Genomic DNA, 24,990 nt, shown 5'->3' with positions numbered 1-24,990 from the left:
CCGATCTCGGATCACTATAGCTAATACCATGGCTGCCAGACAAACTGGTCTATACAAATAGAGCCCTTGTATGCAACTGCTTCATGCGAATCGACACAGATTATTTTGTGAGGCAACGTTACAATCTCCGAAAAATTTGTTTAAGTCGGATATCTATAATATAATATATAGCAGCCATGCGAACTGACCGATCAAAACCGAATCGGTACAATCGAAGTTCACGAGTTTTTTCTTTCCATCTTCACTAGGTTAGAAAAAGTTGGTTAGTTCTGCTTTTATCTAATCAAAAATTCAATCACTAAGCGTGCAATGGGTGAGAGTGCTGCATCTGAGAGCGACTGTCCCTTCATAATTCATCAAAATTCTAAAGGTACATCTTACATTACACAGCTCACCCTTAAAATACATCTATCGTTCAGGACGAAGAATGAAGAGAAAGCCGCATAAAACACCTATTCTGAGTACTTTTTAATTAGTATTAGACTATTTGCTACACATGTAGCGGGCTCAAATATGAATGAACCAAAAATTCATGAGCTTTTCTAGCAGCTAACTATTGTTCCGTCGAAACTTTCAGCCAATCCGCCAAACTGCTGCCTTCGCCGAGCTCTCGTAATCACAACTACATCAGAGATAAGCTACACATGCATTTGAATTATGAACTACCAGGCGAGTAGCCCAGCGAATGAGCTACAATGAAATGAGACTAGATTAAGCGTCGTGTAAGCAGCGCCAGCTTTACAAGAGTTTTAGCCAATTTAAGGCTTTTTGTTTTAGCTCATCAAGCCAACTTCTTTTTTTCTTGCACACTGTACGTTCATTGTTTTTTTGCGCTCTTTTTTTTGTTTTTGCTCCACACTTATTTCTTCTGCTTTTTTATTCAGATTAAAAAGCGAATTTGCTATTGCAACAACGAGGACACAGGTAGCTTGCCAGCGAGGTGCTTGCGTCCTGCAGATTGTCGAGAGTCCTAGTAAATCCTGTAAAAATGCCAACAGGCGAAAATGATAATCAGGATGTTAATGAAGTACGCGGCAGCGGCTGGCGACCGGCTCGGTAATGAAGTAGTTGTAACTGGTGGCCGCCAGGTCGACGGTGAAGGCGAAGGCGACTACGTGTATAGCGACAAGCGCCGTGGCTTAGAGATGACCAGGCATAAAATGTGGAGACACACGGCTGGATGTGTCCGGGGAGGGGGCGCACAAGTGAAACTACAAATGAATATACGGTGAATTGAGCTCAAGTGCTGCCTTCCGCTGGGGTTTGGGGCGCACCAGCCACGCGCGACTCACCGGCTACGTGTTCCTATGGCTCTGCGGCCGCGTTGCCCGAGCGCTAATGCGTTGCATTACGTTGTGCCGCAGGGCACCTCAGGTAATAACCGCACTGTGCGCTGATGAGGCGCTGGTGGGGCGTGGTGGTCGCATGTATGTGTGGTGGATCGGGTATATTAGCGTTGCGGCTGCGTCCGCTGGCTAATCTTGCTGCCGCTGTTGGTAGTTGACACAAGTTGTTGGCACTTCGTCTTTTCACTCTGCTATTCTATTTAATAACGTTATTGTTGTTGTTGTGCGTTTTTTCTGTTGCTCAAGCTTGTCCTCATTACTGTACGCTACTGTTGTGCAAAGTTACTTTTGCGCTTAATTCGCTTTGTTCTGCTTTGTTGTATTCTTGCCATTTTAATGTAGTTTGTTGCGAGTCACTTTGTAGATTGCAGATTGTCAGTGGGTTTAAATTAAATAATTCTTAATGAGATGAGATGAGTGTGAAGTGAAAGGAGAAAAGTAGAAACATAAATTTGATTTGAAGTTTATTTTTATGAATTTACTTTACACCTCTTTCATGTATTGTGGTCCTGTCTACTTAGTGCCTGTGTAGTTTAAAATGCTCGTCACGTGACTGAAATAAGTATATCTATTCTATAGAGTCATGTATCAGTAGTTGTGTCTAATAGCACCTGAGAAAGTTTAAAGACCATATGTTGCATTTTAATGAGCTTTAGTTTGACAGAAATCCTTCTTCGGCCGTGCTTCAAAATATTAACTCTGGTCGTTCCAACACCGTGGTGTTCATAGCTCTTCCACTGGGTAATTTCTACTCCTAATGGTTAATAAAATATTAACAAAAAAATTTTATATACATATGTATAATCGCGCTCCCAGAAAGAACCCTCGAGACCTCTGGGCGGAAGGTCACGGCCTAACTGTCAGTCCAGAGAAAACAAAATTCTGTATTTTCACAAGAAGCACAAACATTCCGCAATTCAAACTTCCCTCTTTATATGGCAGAACTAAAACAAAGCTCTGCGAATCTGAAACTGCTAGAAGAGCCCTAAAGTGGAAGAATCCGGCATTATCTATTGGCTCTACACAACTGTCAACCATCTCATAGTAACATGTGATACCGTGAATTATCGAAAAAGTAACGTATTAAACAGGGGCTTAAGTGCAACAAGCCTGCTTGTTGGGGGTTATGGGTGAATGAAAACTACGTCAGACAAAGCTCTGGAGGTTATCCTCGACAAGCGGACAATACATATACAAGTGAAATATGAGCAAATGCTTATAGCCAGCTCGACATACTTAACTTTGAGACGCACGAGGGATTAACCACAACGTTTTCATTCCCCAAAATAGAAGAATGGACCAATGGTTCTGTGATCGACTGCTCAAAAATCGAAATCTACATATTCACCGACGAATCAGCTCGTGATATACAAGTAGACACAGAAAATAGCTTGAATCCAAAGAACTATAATTCAGTATTTCAGTCCCAAATTGAGGTCATATTAGAAGGTATGGTACCAAGAAGGATTCTGTCCCAATCAGAAAGTACACTAACCTTCCACAAAGTTACTTCGAGGTGGTATGGATGTTCGATAGACCAAAAAACTTCTACTTCTATTCAAAAGGGAATTTAATAATATTGTACGGGTCATCACATGGCACCTACCTTTAAAATCCAAGCTTAGAAAATACTTTAGAAATTCAGAAAAGATTCGGTGGAACGCAGAGCACGCTTAGAAAATGATGAGACTCTGAAGCATTATACAAGTATATGCAAATGCCCTGCCGGTTGAGACAAATATATTCCACGTATCTTAATTCTCCAACTTGAGAGACATTGGGCATATGGGGTGGAAAAAAATCACTTTTTTTTACCCAGATCCACTGAGTTGCTAGACAAGGTTTAATTAGGTTGCAAACCGGAAGCGCAATTGGCTTAATTATGACCCAAGTGCGGCCGCTAGTCATAAGGATCCTCATAAATTCCTATCAAACATATATTGAGTGAATAATATCGCTTGCAGTTATGTCTCCTGGTTGACCAAAAGTGTGTCTGGCGAGATGTTTCAACCTTAGCCTTGAAAAAGTTGGACAAAGGAGGGAAAGTGAGATCACTATTTCATTCAACGAATATTTCTACCCAGCGAGCATTCTTTTGAGATCTGAGAACGTGAAATAGTCGCTGGGTCTGGCCAGGTCTGGAGAATACGGTGAATGCGAAAGCAATTCAAGTCCCAATTTATGGATTTTTGCCATAGTTTTCACTGACTTGTAGACGGTATATTGTCTCCCCGAAAGCGAAAGGGCTGTTTTCTTTAAGTGCGGCCATTTTTGGCCGATTTCGTCCTTCAAAGGAGAAGTCATACTTACCAAATGGAATTTTGTAGTAGACTATGTATGTTGAATAAAAAAACAAACTTTGCCAAGCAAATGTATTTTTCTATGGAAAGCCGGGAATTTTTCATCTGACCTGTTATCCCGCTTCGAACTAATTAGAAAAATATTTCGTTTCAGAGATTTTGTAGAAAATTAAAAACTCTATAAATTTTATAAACATTTTTCTTCGTGGTTTTCGGAAACTATTGAGTTTAATACATATAAAGGGAAAACAAATTAGAGGTACCTTTGTTGACAGATAACACGTGAGTCTTGTCAAGCCGTTAAACTTTTTCGTGTGGGGAAATGTAAAGTCTAAAGTCTATGCGGACAGTCCCCATTTAATTCAGGCCTTGGAGCAAAACATTACGCGTTTCATTGGCCAATTACCAGTTTAAATGCTTGAACGAGTCGTTGAAAATTGAACTCAATGGATGGACCATCTGAGACGTAGACATAGCCAACATTTGAAAGAAGTAATCTTCAAAAAACGCGAAAGTATGTTTTTTCGAGTAATAATAAACATTCCTCATTAAATTTGAGGTTTATGTGTTTTATCTTTGAAAAAGTAGAGATCCTCAAAATGGATTACCTTTTATAATTTAATCAAATAATCTTTGTAAATATTAACTATTTTTAAGTATCTTTTCATGGACGAAAATTTTTTAAGTAATATCTCTAAAATAGATACAGAAACCTGTGGAAGTAGGCTGTCACTAAAACTTTGGGAAAAATTGTACATCAAGAGAAAGGGCTAAAAGAGAATGCGAGTTGCGAAACTTCAAACATATTTAAAGAATAACGACAAAAAATAATAGGAACATTTGGACAACGGAAGTTGGTATTAAACTGGGTACAAAATTCACATATAGTTCAGGAGAATATTGTAAATTCGATAGTCCCTGACAATATAAACTAAACTAAGTAATTGAGCGATCAAAATAAAATATATTATGGCAAACTTTCGTTATTTGTGAAGGATATTCTAGCTTCTAGATAGAACCGATGTTATCTATTTGATTGTTTACGCAAGCGTCCGATGACATTTCTGCTTTGAAAATGTTTCTGATAAAAGAAGAAAATCCGAGTAGAAGCACGGCAAGGTATCTATCTATTATTGGTGTAAGTCTCAATTTCAATTTCTTTCAATTTTTTCTCACCCCACCATCTCCAACACCCCTTTTAATGCAGTCACAGAAAAAATTTTCTATGCTGAGATTTTGAAAAACTGCCAAAGTGTTAAGGTCAAGCAATTTTATGAGATCTTAATTTCTATTTGGCCAACTTTGCTGCCCATTCATATGCGAAAAGATTAATTGCCCAACCGAAAACATGTCAGAGTCAACAAAAAGTCGAAGAAGAACGTTGCCAGAAGCAAGTTTGCACAGCCTATCTGCAAACAGCAGACGGCAGCATGCTTTTGTTTTCAAAACAAGCGGCGAACAAGCACACTACATATGTATATATGCATAGATATACATACAAACATACATACATAGAAGCGCTTATTTGCACAAAAATCCTTTTAGGACATGTTGTGAGTGAAATTTTCAAAATTTGTGTCCTTGCAAACCAGAGTCTTGCCGGAATGTGGAATGCTAACGTCTTCCGCACACACACACCCACACACCGGCAATGGCTCAGCTACCGGCTAAGAAAACACTTGCGACTATGCGCCGAGGGTGGACGCCCAAAATACTCGCTTTTGTGGGGCAGATATTTTCGCAAACCAAAAGAAGGAAACTGAAGCGAAGCTGTGAGTGAGAGAAAGCTTGGCGCGGAGGAAATGCAAAGAGATATTGTAACGACAGTGGAGGCTAGGGAAATTTGTCAAGTGAAGGCCAAATGGCATTGGCGAAGTTGCTGATGAGTATGATGACTGCGAGTGCGGCTATGAATAGACGGAGCACACGCCGACTGCTTGGTTAGTTTGAACGCCGCACACATAACCACGCTCGAACTTGAGCAAAAACAAAGACACATGTGCGCACACACACACACACACACCCGCACATATAGAGGTTTTGGAAGTCGCTTCAACATTCTCGACGTTGAATGAATGATGAATGGAAAGTTTTGTGCTGCACTTCGCATCGCTGAGTTTGTCTTAAATGCTGCTGCCGCTGCCGCTGCCCTGCCACGGCTTTACCGTTAGCTTTGGCGGTTGCAAATGCGCGAACGCTTGGCTGACTAACTGCTCTGAGTATTGGTCGTCGCTTTGGCGTTGCCTTTTCCCTGGCTTTGCCTTGGCTTTGGCTTTAGCAGTCGGCGGGGCGTATGAGTGCGCGCTCGTTAATGATGAACTTTGGCGTTGCCAACGTTTGATTTGACAGACGCGCTGGCATTTTGCTGCAATGACTTGTTATTAGCGCGAAAATTTTCGCATTTTCTGTTTTTCCGTTTTGGCTTTTTGAAAGTTTAATCATAATTTCAGGCAAAACTTTCGCCCAGCTGCAACTAAACGCTGCGAAAAGAGTGTGAGGCATATTTGTTGGCTTTGATACTATTTTGACTGCATTGTCGTGCGAAATTGCAAACGAAGAGCTTTGCGTAAATACAAGAACTATAATTTTTGCCAATTTTTTACTTCGGCAAAACAAATATGCTGAGTGAAATAGTTTTATTGGCTAGCACAGCTGGGAGAGATTAACTGCGTTGGGGAAATAAATATGTCACTCATTTCTGGTAGCAGCTTGTGATTATTAAATTAATATGACAATATTTAATGATCTCAGAAATACGCTGACACTGACCCCTTATGATTGGTCTTGGTGCTGCCAGATTTCGTAAAATTCTCTACAAACGAGAATAGGTTTTTTTAGGTTAGGTTAGGTTAGGTTATATGGATGGTATGTGTGGATTGATAAAATTTACATAGCCCTACTGATTCTTTGTAATGCCAGTTGGCGGTTCATTATTAGTATGAACTGAAGATTACGTCGTGTAGCACGTCAGCGTTATTTGTGAAGTTTAATAGAGATTTAATATCTAATTCAGATACTTCATTTAGCCACTTGTACTTGAAGCCGAGTTTTAGAAAAGGTCGGATAGAAACAAAAGCGTTCTAGAGTTTTTCTCTCTTGCCTACTTTAACAAATAAAATGTATTTACTTTCGGTAAATATGAGAAAATCCGTACGCCGACTTTTGTTTCACAAAATTTTACGGTATTAGAACTATCACGGACCAAATTTTTGGTCGAACCCTCGAGAAAAACTATTTCGTTTTTTTATCACAAATAAAATGTATTTTGTTTTTGGGATTAAAGCTATCACGGACCAAAATTTTGGTCGAACCCTCGAGAAAATCTACTTCTCTTTTTATCACAAATAAAATTTATTTCTTTTTTGGGATTGAAACATTTTACGGACCAAAAATTTGGACGAATTCTCCAGAAAAACTATTTTGTTGGCACAACAAATAAAATTTATTTATTTTTTGGTATTAAAACGATAAACGGACCAAATTTTTGGTCGAACCCTCGAGAAAAACTATTTTGCTTTATAAGCCAAGTAAAATTTAATTATTGTGTTTGGATTACCCTCCAAATTTTAGGTCGAACCCTCGAGAAAAATTCTTCGGTTTTTATCACAAATAAAATGTGTATAGTTTTGGGATTGAAACATATCACGGACCAAAAATTTGGACGAATTCTCGAGAAAAACTATTTTGTTGGCACAACAAATAAAATTTATTTATTTTTTGGTATTAAAACTATAACGGACCAAATTTTTGGTCGAACCCTCGAGAAAAACTATTTTGCTTTATAACCCAAGTAAAATTTAATTATTGTTTTTGGATTACCCTCGAAATTTTAGGTCGACCCTCGAGAAAAATTCTTCTGTTTTTATAAAAAATAAATTATATTTACTTTTTGGGATTAAAACATATCACGGACCAAATTTTTGGTCGAACCCTCGAAAAAATCTTCTCTTAATTGCTTTCAAGTTAATTATGTAAAAACAATAGTCACAAATGTATGCTTTAATTTAAGACTCATGATAATATGAGTTTTCTTCGCCCGGTCTGGCTGTTCGCGATGCTCAGTCATCAAAAGTTTCTGAACACTCTTTTTTCTTTTGAGTTAACAAGACTATAACTGACAGATGGTTGCTAACCCTCAGTATCTGGCTCTAATTGTTTCAACCGGTTTATCCTTAGGATACTTTTTAAGTACTAATATTCTTTTAGGTCTTTTACATGTCATATAAGTCAAAATTCAATTATCCTGAAAGCTAGTTTTGAATAGTAGTTGTAATATTCATCAAAAAATCTAAGTACAAAACCGCTGGGTTAAGTAAGACAAAATCATTCGTTAGAGCTGCACCCTCGTTTGGAGGCCGAAGGAGTGTCTGAGGTGAAGGATTTCAATAAAGATAAGATGCCAGTTCCAAATTCCATGCGAACAGCGCCGCGGGTTTAATCCTAAGTTTATATATACATATATAAGTGCATTTCTTTCGATTTTTTAAACACCACCTCATCTTTATGTCGATTATTTGATAGAACCCACGCAACTAATATCTACCTTCTCTTTTTTACCTTTAAAAAACCCGAAAACCGAGCTTTTGTGGCATGCAACAGCAAGCTAATGCTTATACTAAATTACTTGCACCTGAAAGTTCGCCGAAAACAAAAGGTAGGATTTCCAAAAAATACAAAAAAATGTAGAGGATGAAAATATTTTAGTATCCCTCGTTGAAAATTGAAAAAGTTCATGTTTATCTGCGCCTTCTGAGCTGCCGGCTGCACACCAATTGTTCCCGATGCACTTAAGCATTTAAGCAAAAACTAGCGTGTGTGTTTGTAAGCAAGGAGATGTGCGCTATTGTTTTGATTCCGGGCAATTTCGGTGGTCGGGCTGCTACTTACTGCACAACTCTCAAATTTCAGCGCGCTGAAAGAGAGAAAACTTGGAAAATACCGCAAAAATTCGAAATGAATTAAGTTTGCCACAAAATGAATAGCGAAGATTGTAAGAGAAATGCATTAACTAGCAACTTTCTGAATTTAAGTCTTCGATTTTTTTTTTGCTAATGTTACTTACTTTTGCTCAAAAGCGGAATAAGGTTTGGGTTTTCCTTTAGCTCAGGTTTTTTTATGTGACCATAATGTGTTATTCAAAACCAATCTAACCAGGTTTTGCGCAATTAGTAACTCTTTTGGTTGGATCACCTAACGCTTTTGGTGCGATAAGCTTAGAATACGCTGACCATTTGGTTCTCGATTCATAAAAAAAAGTATTTTTTTGATTTATCTTTCGAACACAAAGTTTTGGTAGATTCCATGCTTCTTTATAATATGGTCGACTTGGATCTGTATCTTACAATTTGGAATAAGTTAATAGTAAGATTGTATCTTATATATGTATCTATACTAAGATCCCTCTTTTATATTTCAAGAGCAAAGTATTTCTGAAAGCTTTATAGAAATACATAGATAGCTTCAACATATTTATGGATAAATAAGATATCATGCTTCCTCTGTTTACAAGAACGAATAGAGAAATAATTGTATAAGACTTTTATATTCAAGCTTATTAAAGCATATTTTCGCGGTCCTCAAAATTTATTGATAAGCCAATCAACTAGCACTCAGCCTGTGGCCAGTTTTCTGCAATCTCATGTGTAATTAGTCCGCATATGTAGTTTCGTTGTAGTTTTTATACCCGGAAATCCTCCAGGTCACCCTCAAGGAACTGCAACTGGCCACTGGCAGCTCATACTAACAAATCACCCGGCCCGGACGGGATCCCAGCGGAAATACTCAAAACGATCGTCGCATAACGGCATGCAGTACTCTTAAACATGTAAAACTCCTGCCTCGAAACTAGAATATTTCCCGAAAGTTGGAAGAGAAAAGGAGATCCCAGCTTGTCATCAGCATACCGCCCGCTATGCATGCTCGACCATTCGGAAAGCTGCTAACAATGAAGCTGGCGGACTCCCCCAGACAGCACGTCATTGAAAGTGTATAGAAGTGTATAGTCATAGTATCTCAATGCTGCGGTGCGGAGCTATCTTAGTAACAGAAAACTGCTGTACCAGACTAGAGAGGAATCACTACAAATAGAAGTTACGTCAGACAATATAAGGGTCAATTTTTGGTCCAAACCTGGGGAACATTAGTTATGATGGAATACTAAACCTTGAAATGACAGACTAATCATATTTAATCGACTACGTGGACGGCACAGTACCAGTAATCATAGCTCGAGACACAGAGGAAGCCCAAAGAAAGCTGAATCAGGTCATAATTCAGACGCAAACAATGCTTGACTCACATAAACTCCAGCTCAGTACAGAAAAACCATAGCTATCACTGCAGACGAAGAAGCACATTCCTAAGGACACAAAAAGCTGTAAATTACCTAGGCGTTAAGCTGGATCACAGATTAACCTTAAGTGTACAAACCCAGCACGCCGCATAAAAGGCTGAGAAAATCCCCTCTTATCATAGCAGATTAATGGCAAACATGGGAGGGCCCACAGAAGAAAAGATAAAGTTCTTAGTGTCTATAGCACATAGCTGCAATATAAACTGATCAGAATTGAGTGTTTGTATGGAACGCTTTCTCGTTTGACGAGGCTATCGTTTGACGAGAAAGCTTCAATTTCTCATGGATTATTGTCTAAGTCAACTGCGTAGTCTCCGAAGAAATTGCTCAGATCGTGTCACTATGTCCAGGTTGTGCTAGAGTTCATAGAGTTCGTGGTTCCATCTTCTGCCATATTCATCGCGCACGCGAACAGCTGAAAAGATCTTGCGAAAACAGTTATCTAGAATGCTGCAAGTGCTTTCTGATCTCGGTTCGTCATCGTCCTTATATCTGCGCCCTATAATAGAACAGGAATAATGAGAGACTTATGGAATGAAATTTTGTTCGTCGAAACGGGGATATACTTCTCAATTCCACAAATGTCCACTGACATTACAGTTACATTCGCGCGAGTTCATTACTTGCCAACTACTCCATCATATCCAACTAAACCGGGTGACTATAAGTATGTGAGTGTGTGGAAACCAGCCAAGCGCTCATTCAGGGTCATGATGATGGTCGTTTATATAACCAACAGTAAGCAGCAGCGGCACTAACAAATACCTCGCTGGTAAATAGTGGCGTTGTTTGAACTCTTGAGCGCTTTGTTTGTTCCCTTAACGGGGGACTTGACCCATTTGTCTGTGCAAATCGTTACTCATCCGCATAACGATGATGATGATATATGTCATAATTATATCTGGTTTACACACATCTATACATATACACATACACATATACATATATAACTACGAATATGTTTCTTCATTGCTCCAGCTTGTTTGTCTGCCAGCGCTTGACCTTTGAAGCGCCACCCTAATGGCCGACCGCCTAATGGTTTTATGTGCAACTTCGGTCACTTTCGTAAATATGTCTAGCTTGTTAGGAGATTTTTTGCCAACAAACACACACACATATACACAAAAATATTTCATGTTCTCAATAGGCTTTGTCATGATTAATGACCACTCAAAACGAAATAAGATTACTTGGGCTACCCTACCTTTTCGGACGCGGTAAGCAATACACAGATTTGCCTTTGACATCATTTTTGTTTTTTCATACTCATCCTGCTGCATACACATACACACACACCTACAGTAGGCAGCGCCACCTAGTGCGTTCCGACATTCGCTGCCGTCTAACCGTGACTGTTTCGCTGCAGATAAAATATTCACAATGAAAAGTTCTGTGACATATCTGTGTTGACTGCATGTCACGGCACATCATATATATCGTGTTGCGTATGTATGCATATATAAGTGTGTGTGAATTTTTTGTACGCGTGACATGTGGGTAAGTTGGTCGGCTGCTCGTCACATATCCTTCAAAGCGTCTGTTTGCATATCTCTTACAAATTGAGCGGACGAGTATGCCATCAGTGGCAAAAACCCAAGAAAAATATATAAAAAAAAAACAGAAAAATAAAAAACAGAAATACTTGTAAAATATGGTGGCACTTGCCATTTTTTGCTCTGACGAAATTTGCTTTAGTTTATGTTTTTAGTTATCTAATCGCTTAGTGTCTCTTGAGATAAAATGAAAGCAGCTTCAAATTGATATTTGTTAGTAGAGAAAGTGAAGATATCTTGCAGATTTAAGATGCTCAGTTTTGTGTTATTTCAAGCGCAAAATTCATTTGTCAATAACTTAACATAGTTCAAAGATAGTCAAAATGAACAGTCGTTGCACAACTATTATAGAATAAATATTTAATATAATATATATAAAAGAAATCCAATTTTAGATATTCTCTTTCCTTGTTTTTCATTTTAGCTTGTGCAACAAAAAGTGAAACATCTTCTCAAACCCTTAAAAAGTGTTTTGAAGTGTAAAGAGTGAATGAAAGTGGTAATTATAACTTACTCTAAAATATTGCTTGAATTGCAACATAACCAACTAAACTACTGAGAAGGTAAGAGCTCTTTATTTACAAAAGAATAAAAACAATATCAAAATCTCATTTTTAATTAAAATTTTTGACTTGAAAAATTCGCAACCGGGCAATTGATTCGCACGATATAGCATTTTAAGTGATTTAAGTTGGAATTTTGAAAAAAAAAAACTTGATCGCAGCTAATGACGTGTGTCATGACACATATTTGGTGAACAAAAAATGGTCCTGATACAAAAAATGGTGCGATTATGTCCACAAAAATTTTCTCTTTGATATGACTTCTCTTTTATTGACCTAGAAATGCTTACGCGGTTATATGACTTACGCGCTTGATATGTCTTTCCTCGCAATATTCAACTACATTTTATCATCTTATCTTTTCAACAAATGTATCCAAACAGTTAATTAATATTTTGTAAATATGACAATTTTATAACCGAAAAATGTTTTATACGTGCATATTTCCCTGAAGACTGTTACTCGGTCAATATGTGAAAAATCAGAAAAAATATTTGGTCACATAAATCAATTACTTATCATATCAGCTGATTAAATTTGACCCAGACTGACAAAAAATACCACATTTTCACTTATTTTAAGAAAATTTAAAATACTTTAATCTTTACGCTATAGCCAATTCATGCCCAAACATTAGCCGAAAGTTTTGAGTAGATCATTAAAACATGTTGAGATGGTCGGTTTCATAAACTCAACTTCATCGGAAAATCATTCTCAGATGGACTTCGTCACCAAAGGAATTTGTCACTATTGGAGTCAGTCAAATCCCTATGTAGTTCAGGAAAATCAGTTGCATCCCAAACTGACAAAAATACCACATTTTCACATACCAGTATTTTAAGACAAATCTTTACTTTCATATACGATATACCCAATTTATATCCAAAAGATTAACCGAAATTTTTGAGTCGAACTACTCGTATAATATAAAAGATGTTCAGATCGTCGGTGTCATAAATTCACATCACAGAATAATCATGTTCTCAGATAAACTTAATGGCTTCTGCAGCAAGCAAAATTGTCGCTGTTGGGCTGAGTCAAAATCTTGTGTGGTTTAGAAAAAAGGAATTCAAAAAAATTTACCGCTTGGTACGACTTGTGGTATGGTGGTATCATAACATACATACATCCAACGAAATAATCAATTTACTGAAGCGCTTAGCGGGCCTGTGGCGCGGATTTCAAGATCGTGCAGTCTAGTACCGCTAGACTATTTTTGTGGGTTTATGGGCGTTTCTACTGAAATATCCCCAAAAGCTATTATTTGAAATTAACTTATATGCATTCTATTTTTTTGTTTTAACTACATGTCTAAAACAAAACACCTTTTAGGTACTAAGAGTAGTCGGTATTAGCAAATAGTACCAAAACTTTGTTCATAATTTTAAAATTCCTTATTTATTCTTTAAAATCTATGTCGTCGCCTTCAAAGTAACCCTCTTTAGCACCAATACACTTGCGCCAGCATTTTGTCAAATCCTTGAAACAGCTGCTAAAGCCAATTTCCGGAATATGCATTAATGCACATAGCGATTCACGCTTAATTGACTCAAAACGGTTTCCACGGAGCGAACGTTTGAGTTTGCTGATTAGCCAGAAGTCACACTGAGCTAAATAAGCCCGAAAAGTCGAGGGTCGATATTGGTTGAAAATTTGTCAAAAAACTCATGAAGAATGAATGAGTATGCGACGGGGCATTAGCATGGTGCAAAAACAAAGAAATGTCGGCCCATAATTCCGGCGCGATAAGGAGGAGGAATTTGCCACGTGGGAGGTTGATTATTTCTTGAAACCTTGAGAGGTGTTACCCTCTTAGAAGCAACTTAGCATGACGCATTGCTTGCTGCTAGCTCTGTTCTCTCTCCACTCTCTTCTCCATGGGAGGCAGCTCCTTAAGAATGTGGTTCTGGTCCCGTTGTTGTTGTTGTTATTGTAGCGGCAATAGTATGCCAAGATGATAGTTCTTGGCTGGATAAAAATCCGGGTTCGTTCCAGTTACGTAGACCCGACTGCCATGGGTACGGTTCTGATCCCGTCATCTTGGATGCTGCCGTAGAATGGGCTAGTTTGTCAGCTCATTTCCGGCTACCCCTATATGCCCCGGCACCCAGATTAAGTATACCCCACACTGACAGTCGATTCGGCATTCTTATGCACTCCTTTACTAAAAGCAATTTAACCTCATATGCTGAGATCGCCTTTAGTGCCGCTAGACTGTTGCTAAGAATGGCGATACACTGGTTACGATAGTTGCGGTGGAGATTGATTTATTGCAAAAAATTCTACTTGAAAAATGCTTGGAAAACGTGCCATTGGTATAGACAGCTTGGTATGCAGTCACGCAATGCCTGCTCCAATGCCTTCCGGTGTTTTCGAACCGTCAATGTACCACTATATAGTACAGCCCCTCAACAGTATATCAAGCGTGAAGTCATTTCACTCTGCCGAGAGTAACTCTAAAACTCTTTGTGCAGTTAATCCTCTTTCTAATGCCGTTCTTAGGAAGTAGGGTCAGTGGTATGCTTTCTTCTAGGTTCTTCATCTGTTGAGACGACATTATCTTCCCTTTACCGAAACCCTCAGCAGACATTAGAAGGACGATATGTTTCGCCACCTGTTTAATCAACAGATGCAGCGATGTTTCTGACTGCGAAGTGTAATTCTTTGGCCGAAGCAACATTTCCAGTAGCAGGGATATATACATATAATGGTAGCGGCAACCTCAATAAATTATTTATATATGAAAACAAGACTTAAATATGGAGTTGATATAGGCTGATGTGCATAAAACTAAATCGATTCAGGGATAGTGAGACTCTTTTGACAAGCTCTTGGCTACGTCATTGCTTTTCACCTATTTTCCTATTATTTTCCGAAGGTTAAAGAACAATTTTATTTATTAACAACAAAAACTGATGGACCTGAAATTTTTTGCTGAGCTCTTAGAAAAAAATTTATTTTTAGATTATTGAAGTCTAGACGGACACAAAAACCGAAATTGAAAGTAAAACTAGAAAAAATATTAATATTTCGACTATTTGCCCATTTGTCTGTGCAGCGCCAGATCTGACACTTGAGTTCTTCAAAAAAGCACAACTTGATCCTTCAACTAACGACAGATTTCTCATTTACACACTCAAGTGGTCGGCAGCACTTGTAAAGGCAAAAACAGAAAACAAATGCAAACAACAACAGCAAAAACAAACATGCAACACAATTGCTGACGTTGCGCAGGTCACGCCGCAGCAACTAGCTGTCAACGATATCCAGACAAAAAACGCAAGAAAGAAACAACAAAAGCAAAAAATCAAAAATAAATATTACAAGGCAACAGAGCGCGGCGAAGAGCGAAACAAAGCTAATGAAATTGCACAGGCAACGAAACTGTAACTGCAAACAAACCGAAAGCAAATACGAAAGAGCGAAACAAAAACAAAAACAAATATCAATAAAGAAGCAGAAAAACTGTAACAAAATAATAATAACAGTCATCAACAGTCCGGCTGCGAACTGCGGACGGACAAACAAGTGAACTCCCAGTTGACACGCCTCTGAGACGCTGCGAGACGACGCGCAGTCAGCGGGAAGCCAGTTAGTGAACGGCAAATAGTCAGCAGCCATCAAGTGAGTTCCAGTCTCAACTACCGACAATAGTCCGGAATATACGAACTTCATTTGGCGAGCAGTTTTTTTTGCTGCTTTCGCTTATATTTGGTCTCAGAACGGCCACTCGTGGTGAGACCCGTAATTAAAAGACGTGCAGAACAGGTGGCAAGGCGGCGGCAGCAAGCAGAAGATACGCAGCGCTGTCACACAAACACACATGCATATAAATAACTGTAATGGAAATATATAAAAGTCAAGTAATATGGACCAACAAAGGACGCCAGGGCGTATGATTGCTGTCTCGCTGCTGTATGCGTGTGCGAGTGTGTGTGCGCCAGCACGGAAATGCGACAACAAGCGGCGTGGACGTGTGAAAATTAACTAGCAACCAACACTGATAGCCACCGACTTCAGCACTCAAACACACTCACACACACATACAAACATACAGACATTCGCGTTGGCTTCAGCGTGCCGCTTGTTGCACGAATGAAGCTGAAGTGGCCACTGAACGTTGGCATTAAATACGCCATAGAGGAATGCTTACGCGTCTGCAAGTGTATGTTGTTGTTGTAAGTCGTAGTTTTACGCCGCGACGTGACTATTACGTAAGAGACTTGGTCGCCTGGCTGTGTGCGTGTGTGTGTTATGCGCGTAAGCTCAACTGTCCAGCGCGCTTATATTTGTCGCTGACATCGCAACGGTACTCCAGCGAATTGTGTGGAAGTATTTAATTTAATATTTTGCAGATTTGGATCAGTGCAGATTATATAATGCAATTTATCTAATGGGCGAAAGTGCCGAGTTAAGCAAAATTTTGTGCTTGCGCGTGCGCGTGCGAAGCAGCTGGACACGTTGAGGGATTCGAAGAAATTGCGTGCACGCGAAAAAACATATCAATAAATTGAGTTTTATATATTCATTTATACGAAGCGTGTTGGGTTAATTAAAAATATGTAAATGGCAGTACGTTGGTTGTTTACTCTACTCAGATTAGTACCTAGTATATATTATATATACATTATATGTATTACATATATGTTGTAACATATGTAAATACAATAAAATGTAACAAGAAACAGTGTTTCTGAAAAGAAGAAAAAACGAAAACTTCGGCTGCTTCGAAGCTATAATACCGTTCACAAATACAAAAGAGATTGATTTTGATCGATCCGTTTGTATGGCAGCTATTTGCTCTAGTGTTCCGATATTGACAATTCTGAAAAAAGCTTTTTTACTGGCGTAGACACCGCTCACGCGAATATAACCGAGTTACCAACAGCGCGCCAGTTGTTTCTTCTTTTCGCAACGTGGCACGAATTGGAGCTTCTAAGCAATCGGAGTGAAGGTCTTTATCTTCCTCTGGTTCCCCTGATGGGTACTGCGTCGAAAACTTTCAGAGCTGGAGTGTTTTCATCCATTCGGATGACATGACCTAGCCAGCACAGCCGCTGTCTCTTAATTCGCAGAAGTAATCAATGTCGTCGTATATCTCATACAGCTCATCGTTTGCCGTAAGATCATCAACCTTTCGCAGAACCTTTCTCTCGAAAATTCGTAACGCCGGCTTGTCAAATGTTGTCATCGTCTATGTCTCTGGGTTGCAAGGTTAAATACGGGGATCGATCGATTTATTGCGTTTTTTACTTCAAATTCGGTCACAATCGTGCCTCCGTCATCGTGTAAAATCCACGCATTGTTCCCTCCATTCCAATGACTACAAACCCAAAATATTCACCAAGATCATTCGAACGGACTCCCGAGATGTGTCTCTTGCCATCTCTCTAACATTTGCCTGACGATTTTTCAACACCATATCCTTAATTTTTATAATATTTTCGTCAGGGGTTGAAGGTCGCTCAGAACGAGGCATGTATACAACGATCTCTCGATCATCTTTGAAGACTTTGTACCATTCGTATGTTTGTATTTTTGATAAAACAGAATCACTGTAGGTCTTTTCCAACATTCGCAACGCCTGAGGCCGACTTAAGCTGCTGCAGCTGTAAAGAGACTGGTTGACAGATCGCGCTTATAAAGGGTGATTTTTTAAGAGCTTGATAACTTTTTTAAAAAAAAAAACGCATAAAATTTGCAAAATCTCATCGGTTCTTTATTTGAAACGTTAGATTGGTTCATGACATTTACTTTTTGAAGATAATTTCATTTAAATGTTGACCGCGGCTGCGTCTTAGGTGGTCCATTCGGAAAGTCCAATTTTGGGCAACTTTTTCGAGCATTTCGGCCGGAATAGCCCGAATTTCTTCGGAAATGTTGTCTTCCAAAGCTGGAATAGTTGCTGGCTTATTTCTGTAGACTTTAGACTTGACGTAGCCCCACAAAAAATAGTCTAAATGCGTTAAATCGCATGATCTTGGTGGCCAACTTACGGGTCCATTTCTTGAGATGAATTGTTGTCCGAAGTTTTCCCTCAAAATGGCCATAGAATCGCGAGCTGTGTGGCATGTAGCGCCATCTTGTTGAAACCACATGTCAACCAAGTTCAGTTCTTCCATTTTTGGCAACAAAAAGTTTGTTAGCATCGAACGATAGCGATCGCCATTCACCGTAACGTTGCGTCCAACAGCATCTTTGAAAAAATACGGTCCAATGATTCCACCAGCGTACAAACCACACCAAACAGTGCATTTTTCGGGATGCATGGGCAGTTCTTGAACGGCTTCTGGTTGCTCTTCACCCCAAATGCGGCAATTTTGCTTATTTACGTAGCCATTCAACCAGAAATGAGCCTCATCGCTGAACAAAATTTGTCGATAAAAAAGCGGATTTTCACATTTCGAACCGAACACTGATTTTGGTAATAAAATTCAATGATTTGCAAGCGTTGCTCGTTAGTAAGTCTATTCATGATGAAATGTCAAAGCATACTGAGCATCTTTCTCTTTGACACCATGTCTGAAATCCCACGTGATCTGTCAAATACTAATGCATGAAAATCCTAACCTCAAAAAAATCACCCGTTATTTGAACAGTATAGACATTCCTGTCAACTTACCAAAATAATTTGTTTAAATTTATTTACAAATCCCGAGAGCCGTTATGTCACTATGTATTTATGTCACCTATTTTACAGATATTTGATCAAAATAGTGTCTTATGTTGAGGTAGTATTTATTTAAAGCGATAAAATTAATCTGAGCTCAAGTTATTTGTTCATTTGTGGTAAAAACGTGAATTTTAAGAATACACCAGAAAACAAACTTTTTTGTTTCGCTTCACACCTTCAAGTAATCTATTACAAGTGGAGGTTCGATTTTCCTTAGTGGGATGCTTCAAGACTTATAGGCGACTATCAGTTCAGTTACATTTGAATGGCATTAACCTTTAACTACTGAGGTGGTGGTAAATTTTACACCTCGTAGTTTGTTTTCTCTCTTACTCTCTTAGTTTTAAGAAAAGTGGCTATGAAATAAAGTCCTTGTTTTGTTAAACTAGAAGTTCGATTTCTTTAAATTTATTATTTTATTAATTTAAAAAAAATGTGTTTTATTATTACAATAAAAAACAAATAAAAAAAATTTTCGTTGACAAAAATTATTTATAGATTAAAAAGGGGTAAAATTTACCCCCACCTCAGTAACTACGCCCAAATATTTCACCTCAGTAGTTAAAGGTTAATAACCACTCATATTGAAGGACCCTCGACATATTATACACCACTTACGAAAAACAGATTGAATTCAAAAAATTTTATTTTTGCTGAAACATGTTCGGACTAACTTCAAAAAATTCTCAAAAATTCCGAAAAGCTTTTCAGCAGAATTTTTTTATGGTTTATGGATCACGATTTTTTTCCCCCATCAAGACCATTTTAAAAATGTATATTAAGCATAATCAGTCGTACTGTCATAAATTCAATTCAATATTTAAATGTTATAAACCCGAGGCTCTGCGTCGTATGAGTGGACTATTTACGATGAGCCCGCATAAAGCGTAGAGTAACGCAAAAGTAGGCTTGCAGGGGGAGGAGGATCATTAAAAGTGTCGAAATTGCCGAAAAACGGCCGCATTTTTTGAAGAAAAGAAAATGCTGTTTCACCAAGGCAATACACCGTTTCATAAGTCAGTGAAAACGATGGCATAAATCCATGAATTGGACTTCAAATTGCTACCGCATCCTATTTATTCCCCAGATTTTGTTTCAAGCGACTATTACGCCGAATGAAGAGGGAGGGTCGCTATAAGCAGTGATTCACCTTCGAAGTGAACTATGTTGCATAAAAAAACGAATTTTTTCAAAATGTGTCATACTATGGAAGACCGGGACTTCTCGATTGATCTGTTAGGTGTTAAAAAAGATTATACGAAGATATCTTTACAGTTCAACCCATCCAACCAAGCATCAAATGTGTGATAGGGTCATACAAATACATATGTACACCATAAAGCTCTAAATACTAATACGAACTCATTTGCATCACTGCCACATAAAAACATCACATGTATGATTTGTGTGGCTGAATAATCAAAGAACCTAATTTGTTTGTCATGTCATTTCGATATTTGTTGACCACTTTTGGCACAACGACAAATTCTATCCTTCTCAGCATCAATCATCCTTCCATTTCCCTTCACTTGGCAGGGCACTGTTTCATCTGTAAGTATATATGTATACATATATGTATGTTTGTGTGTCAGTCGCGTACGTTTCATAAGCGAATTATGCAAATTATGATGAATTCATATCGAAATGATAACGCTTCTTCATTCTTGCCAATAAACTCGAGCGCAAAAGAAACAAAAAGCAGAGAAATATGAAAACAATTTCTTTTATTTGCATTTGAAGTGGCAAGGAAGAAAGCATAAAATAGAAAAGCCACAGAATTTGTGCTCCTTTTTAAAGGAAAAAATGCTGCCGATGAGTTTAGGAAAATTAAATTTCTAAATAGAATTATCGCAGCGCTGCTTGAACGCCCAAAAGGCTGCAGTGATTTCGCTTTACCTTACAGAGGCTCGTCTTTTCTTTCACCTTCATTCACCTTTATTGAGATTCGCTGCGACCATTGCTAGAAAAACTTAGCATATTTACATAATTTAATTTTGATTGAATTTTTCGCATTACGCCATTGTTATTGTTATTATTAACAGCATTATTGCATTATATGCTTGTTGTTGTTAATATTGTATTTCCATAATAATCTTATACATTTACGTTGGCAAATCCAATTATGCGGCGTTGGAGTACAGACTAGGTATTCGCAGAAATAGAGATCAGAGTGTATGCTCAACCACAAAACTTTGTGTAACTGTACATACTCGTACTTATATACTATGTATTATATACATATATACAGAATTCTCCTTAGTGCTCGCGCGTTGCTTAGATGAGACAGACATCATTTGATGAGCAGGTAGCTTGACTAGCTTCTAAGAAAAAAATATTAACTTTTGTTGACCCACTTATAATCTATTTTTGAAAGTACAGTAGTCTCCACTTAATTGTTTCAATGTTTGTTAAATAAGATATAACAATGTCGATGATGGAGTACCCACTTGTTCGTCCAACTTCTATAAAATTTCATTATTTACCTTGTTCTCTAAAACTCGTAACACCGACTCATCAGATGTTGTCATCGTCCACGGCTATGCACCATAAAGCAGGACGACAATGATGAGGGACTTGTGGAGTTTAGTCATTGTTCCTCTAGAGAGGACTTTACTTCTCAAGCTCAAGCTCAGGCTATTTTTTCCAGCGATGTATTGACGCACAATAGGGAGTCGCCTTGTCTGAAAACTCGTTTGGTATCGAAGGGCTCGGAGAGGTTCTTCTCGATCCAGACCGAGCTTTTGTTATGGCTCAACGTCAGTTTACAGCCATATTAGCTTTGCGGGAATTCCATATTCAGGCACAGTGGCTTAAAGGCAGTTTCTTTGTGTCCATCCCCTCTTCACAGATATTTTCCAAGATTTGGCGCATGGTGAGTATTTGGTCAGTTATTGTTTTTCCAGGCCTGAAACCACACTGATAAGGTCCAATCAATTTGTTGACGATGAGCTTTAATCTTTCAGTTCTTCGCTGCTTTGAATAGTTCGGCCGACAATCCAACGGCCCCCTCGGACTTAGTGTTCTTCAGACAAGTAATTGCTATCCGAGCTTCTTCATGGACGGCAATGGAACGTCTGCTTCATCGTCATTGTTTGAAGCATCGGGGTCACCATCTCCTGGTGTTATGCTTTCCATGGCATTCAGTAGGCTGAAGAAGTGTTCCCTTCATAATTTAGGTATGCTCTGGATATCAGACACAAGATCACCTCTGGAGGTTCTAAGTACCAAGAGTGCCGTCCAAACTAACCGATTAAAATCAAAAAATAATCTTTTTATACCCTTTTATGTTATATAAAGTACACCTGTGAAAGGTATTATGGCTTCCGAGCAGCCGAAATGAATGCTTTTTTACTTTACTAATATAATGACTTGTTAAGGATTCTTTGGAATTTAGTATTTACATTTAATCGATTAATAACGGCAAACTAATACTTGAATAAATACATCAAAGGATTGGCGATTCTATTTCTCTTCATACTCTATTAGCGGGAGTCTACTGTATTTGAAAAAATGTTTCTACTCCAACTCACTCTCACATTTAATTAGTTTCGAAGCGTCAAATGAATGCATTCTGAGGTCTATATTTGCATTTATATGCTTTAATATGGTCTCACCCCGCTCTACGCTCTCTTCCACTTGCCACCGGCGACCATTGGTAATTACTTGCTGCAATATGGCTTTGATTTATTTATTTTTCTCTTTCGCTGCGTATTCAATTGCACGGCATTTTCTGTTCAAATCAGTAATGGCACATTAAAATTTTATATCCGCACATTCGAAGAGTTCTCTTCGCTTTCCTCGCTGTTCTGCTTGATTTTTTATTTTTTGCTATCTATCGAAAAGAGTTCACGTATGGGCACTTTTGGTGCATGCATCAAATTTATAGCACTTTTTTGATGCAATAAAAAATTTTATTATACGGTTGGCTTTTTTGCTGAACATATTTTTTTGCGCACGACCGTATACGCGCGCAATTTTTATTGTTGGCCATAAAAGTAAGACTACGCGGGTTAATGCATAAGCATCTACGCAGGCAGATATTTAAGTAGCTTTGGTGTAGTGTGCAAAAGAAGGAGCGAAATGAAAGTTTTAAATAAAATAGAGAATAATTAAAGTTGTGTACACATTTCGCAAAATAATTGGGCTGCCTGTAGATATATACAGTGTTGAGAAAAATTGTAAAATAATGGAATTTTTAATATTATATTTTTTCTTAAAACGTTAATATATGGTTTTTAAGATGTTCTTTTAAACCTCAGTCTATTGTCAATCAAATATTCAATATTCCTCAAGACCCCACTTCTTCTTCTTTACTGGCGCGGACACCGCTTATGGGATTATAGCCGAGTTAAAAACAGCCAAGACCCCACATACAGACCTTAAAAAAGGTGTTCCCATACTTCTGACGTCTATATAGTTTTGAACTTTGGATTTGTCGAAGTAGGTTGGTATTAAAGGTTGTCACATGGCCGAACTTTTGCTGAGTGATTGAACAAGAGCAACAGCAATATTCTACAAAGACAATATGCAGACGACGTCGGAACGAAAAACTACCATAAAAAAAACTTGAAAAAGAAATGATAGAACATTGGATGTACATAAGTGAAAGTAGACAGAAAAACCAATGTCAAGTGAAGTTTCAGAATATCTTTCATATTATTTAGTTGTTATCGAGTTGAAATCCTATTGAGAAAACATCCACGGGATACTGCATCCCGGATCGGTTCGAATTCTTGCTTGCTTGCTGCTACCTGAAACCAGTAGGCTTTCCCACTTCTATTCATAGTTAACAAAGTCATCTATAGTATGTATTACTTCGAATCTGAGCTCAGATCACTTTCCATATTTTCATCATGAACTTGAATTGGTAGAAAATGTAGGAGGTTCATTCATCTAAGACAGTTCATCCCACAGTAGATGAGTAATACTAGTTGATAAACTGTTCATTCAAATTTGCCTACAGGTGCGGTAGTAGATTAGTTTAGGTTGAGATATGAAAAATGCAGTGCCACCTGTGGTCTATTCTGCCCCCCTACGGTTATGACAATAGTTCGTTTAATCCAATTAAATCAAAGAGGCTTTGTAAAGCTCTTGGTTGTAATGTGTTTTCTCATCGGAAATAAAACCCCGATAGCCTGACACCTTCTTTTTTCGATTGCGAAACAATCCAAGAGCGCTGGTGTCTCTGTTCGTTGGTCACAGTAGCCAAAAAGATCTGTGGAACCGTACCTCATCTGCGCAGATAACACAGCCGGATGTGGGTATTTTGCCTGAAGGAATGTATCCCAGAAATTGGCTTTATGCTATCTGCTGCAGATCGTTGTATCGAAGGCAGTTAAGCGGAACAAACCTTAGCTCTGTGCTGAAACTAATCGTTCTCGTTCATTGGTACATTTCAAAAACGTGTTCTTTGTTATGGCATCTGTCATACTCATTTTAAGTAAAAATGCTTAATGTCGACGAATTCAGGATGAATCCATAGCCTCCTATAGAACTCCTGGTCCCCAATAGTGAAAAAGTCGATTTACTCATACGATGCGAAACCAGAAGGTAGATGTATAACATTATCCCAAGCACTTTATTTCACTCCTATTGGCTATAGCCGACCACTTCTGGGCGGATGCTTTCTACAGACGGCACAAGTCTGAATTAAGTGTTTGACGATGGGGGATGACTTCCGGATTTCCCACAAAATCCTTAACAAAACGCTGAAAGTCAAGCTTGGCTTGACTTCCGTCAGCTCCCCAAAATTCGACCACGATTTTTTGATGGACGTTAACGTAAGTGACCTACTTTGCTCCATCACCAGTAACCAACCGATGCAGAAATGAACGAGCTTATTTTAATATCCAGCTTCGACTTCATTGTTAGTTCATTGGTCTCTGGAAATTTTAGTCTGCTCAGCCCAGTTCACAAAAAGGGAGACCTTTTAATTACCGTAGGATCAACCTCCTTAATATCGGATTTAAAGCCTTAGCGTAGTAGTGTGAAAGATTGAAACCCACCGTCAACAAACTGATTGGAACTTATGAGTTTGGCTTTAGACCTGGAAAATCTAATATCGACCAGATTTTTACCACGCGCCAAGTCTTGGAAAAAACCATGAAAGGAAGATTTATCACACACAACATTGAGCTGCACCAAAAGCTCTAGCGGGATTGGGAAGGATTCGATACAAGTGAAAAGCAAAGTCGTCTCCGGAT

At 38.4% G+C, this 24,990-nt stretch overlaps 1 protein-coding gene across 2 annotated transcripts in view; it reads left to right on the top strand.

Moving 5' to 3' along the window:
* Positions 1-11,977: 11,977 nt before the first annotated feature.
* Positions 11,978-24,990, top strand: part of LOC105227268 (uncharacterized) — a 545,529-nt gene continuing 532,516 nt past the window's right edge. For both annotated transcript variants that reach the window (XM_049456310.1, XM_049456309.1), the window contains exon 1: positions 11,978-12,114. The gene's annotated coding sequence lies outside the window, so the exon portion shown is untranslated. The remainder of the gene's footprint in view (positions 12,115-24,990) is intronic.

Source organism: Bactrocera dorsalis, chromosome 4 (assembly GCF_023373825.1).
Source record: "Bactrocera dorsalis isolate Fly_Bdor chromosome 4, ASM2337382v1, whole genome shotgun sequence".
NCBI classification, from domain to species: Eukaryota; Metazoa; Arthropoda; class Insecta; order Diptera; family Tephritidae; genus Bactrocera; species Bactrocera dorsalis.
The sequence above is the reverse complement of the archived record's forward strand: the minus strand, read 5'-3'. Positions and strand labels throughout refer to the sequence as shown.